General features: G+C 42.8%; 1 long non-coding RNA gene across 1 annotated transcript in view; it reads left to right on the forward strand.

Annotated features, from left to right (window-relative positions):
• The first annotated feature begins 1048 nt into the window (after window positions 1–1048).
• LOC309381637 overlaps window positions 1049–2813 on the forward strand; it is a 2251-nt gene continuing 486 nt past the window's right edge. The window contains exon 1 of the long non-coding RNA XR_014173575.1: window positions 1049–1279. This is a non-coding gene — a long non-coding RNA (uncharacterized lncRNA). The remainder of the gene's footprint in view (window positions 1280–2813) is intronic.

Below are 2813 nucleotides of genomic sequence, written 5' to 3' on the forward strand. Positions count from 1 at the left end.
CTCTCTCTCTCTCTTGTCTCTTTCTCTCTGTCTCTGTCTGTCTCTCTCTCCGCCTTCCTCTCCCTCCCTCTGTCTCTCTTTGTCTCTGTCTCTCTCTATCCCCCTTCCTCTCTCTCTCTGTCTCTGTCTCTGTCTCTCTGTCTCTTGTCTCTTTCTCTCTCTATCTCTCTCTGTCTCTGTCTCTCTCTATCCCCCTTCTTCTCCCTTCCTCTGTCTCTCTCTCTCTCTCTTGTCTCTTTCTCTCTGTCTCTGTCTGTCTCTCTCTCCGCCTTCCTCTCCCTCCCTCTGTCTCTCTTTGTCTCTGTCTCTCTCTATCCCCCTTCCTCTCTCTCTCTGTCTCTGTCTCTGTCTCTCTGTCTCTTGTCTCTTTCTCTCTCTATCTCTCTCTGTCTCTGTCTCTCTCTATCCCCCTTCTTCTCCCTTCCTCTGTCTCTGTCTCTCTCTCTTGTCTCTTTTTCTCTGTCTCTGTCTCTGTCTCTCTCTCTCCGCCTTCCGCTCCCTCCCTCTGTCTCTCTTTGTCTCTGTCTCTCTCTATCCCCCTTCCTCTCTCTCTCTGTCTCTATCTGTCTCTTGTCTCTTTCTCTCTCTATCTCTCTCTGTCTCTGTCTCTCTCTCTCTCTGCCTTCCTCTCCCTCTCTCCAACTCAATTTTCTAGTCAGTTTTTTCCTGCAGGTTTTATTTCACAGACTTGTTCATTGGGTCTTCATTTCTTTCTTGTTATTATCCTCTCCTTTAGTACCCTTTGGAAACATATTTGAAAACTGTTTGAGGGAAGCGGAGTAGAACTGCTTTATAACGAATGAGAACTTTTGCAGATGGCTGACTCTGTGTGGTTTTGTGATGGATGCTCTGTAGCTTTCTCTCATCGTGATCTGTGCCTGGCACAGAAATATACCCCAATATCTGTGGTTGCGAAAGATCTCAACTCGAGGTAGAATTCCTTTTTGGAAATGTCTCTGGTGATAACAATCCGATTTTTAAAACGTGAACTGTAGTAAGCGTCCCCTCCTTCCTGAACGCTCTTAATTCCTCCCAGCCATTCGTCGACGCCAGAGACAGCACAGGTCAGTTTGACCGATTGTCCCGGTCCCTGCGTTTCGGACAGCTGCACATTGGCGAAAACACCTGGTGGAATAAAAGAAAGTTTAGAATCACCAAGTCTTCGATTTGGCTCCTGCGATAAGAAACCTTGAAGTTCTGAAGAGATCTTCCTACAGATCTTTCGTTCTTTCTTTTTTTAAATACGTTTTTATTTTTATTCCCTTACATATAGTTACAGGTACGCCTTCACATCGCTATTATCTCTTTTATCTTTATCACTTTTTACATATTTGCTTTTCCATGTAAAAGATTAAAATATACATTCTGGGTTGCTTTTTTCTTTCTTTTCACCCTCCCTCTCTTCACTACTTTCTTTCGTCCTCTTCTCCTTCTCCTTTCCCTTCTTCCCTTGCCTCTCCCCCTACTCTTCTCTTCCTCACCGCCCGCCTGCCCTCTCTCCTTCTCTTTCTATTCCTTCCCTCCTTCCTCTCCTTTCCTCTTTCCTCCTTCTCTCCCCTTTCCTCTCTTCTCCTCCCCTCTTCTCCTCTCTTCCCATCCTTCCCTCTCTCCTTCTCTTTCTATCCCTTCCCTTCTTCCTCTTCCTTTCTTCTTTCTTCCTTCTTTCCCCTTTCTTCTCTTCTTCTCTCCTCTTCTCCTCCTCTTCCCCATCCTTCCCTCTCTCCTTCTCTTTCTATCCCTTCCCTTCTTCCTCTCCTTTCTTCTTTCTTCCTTCTTTCCCTTTCTTTCTCTTCTTCTCTTCCTCTTCTCCTCCTCTTCCCCATCCTTCCCTCTCTCCTTCTCTTTCTATTCCTTCCCTCCTTCCTCTCCTTTCCTCTTTCCTCCTTCTCTCCCCTTTCCCTCTCTTCTCCTCCCCTCTTCTCCTCCTCTTCCCCATCCTTCCCTCTCTCCTTCTCTTTCTATCCCTTCCCTTCTTCCTCTCCTTTCTTCTTTCTTCCTTCTTTCCCCTTTCTTCTCTTCTTCTCTCCTCTTCTCCTCCTCTTCCCCATCCTTCCCTCTCTCCTTCTCCTTTCTATCCCTTCCCTTCTTCCTCTCCTTTCTTCTTTCTTCCTTCTTTCCCTTTCTTCTCTTCTTCTCTCCTCTTCTCCTCCTCTTCCCCATCCTTCCCTCTCTCCTTCTCTTTCTATTCCTTCCCTCCTTTCCTCTCCTTTCCTCTTTCCTCCTTCTCTCCCTTCTTCTCTTCTTCTCTCCTCCTCTCTTACTGTCCTTTTCTATTATTGTGCTTATCTCTTTTCATCTCTGAACTGGTGTATTTGGGGATGGTATTCCCACAAACCCTGTTATAATTTTCTGCTTATTCTTTCCTGTTCCCTTTTCTTCATTATCATATCCTAGCTCTATCTATCTATCTATCTATCTATCTATCTATCTATCTATCTATCTATCTATCTACTATCTATCTATCTATCATCTATCATCTATCTATCTATCTATCTATCTATCTATCTATCTATCTATCTATCTATCTATCTATCTATCTATCTATCATCTATCATCTATCTATCTATCAATCATCTATCATCTATCTATCAATCTATCTATCTATCAATCTATCTATCTTTCTATCTATCTATATCTATCTATCTATCTATCTATCTATCTATCTATCTATCTATCTATCTATCCTATCTATCATCATCTGTCATCTATCTATCTATAACTATCTATCTATCTATCTATCTATCTATCTATCTATTATCTATCTATCTATCTATCATTTCTTGACCATATACTTATATATTAATACTTCTTTC

The sequence above is a fragment of the Natrix helvetica genome (genome assembly GCF_964273705.1).
Source record: "Natrix helvetica genome assembly, chromosome: Z".
Classification (NCBI taxonomy): domain Eukaryota; kingdom Metazoa; phylum Chordata; class Lepidosauria; order Squamata; family Natricidae; genus Natrix; species Natrix helvetica.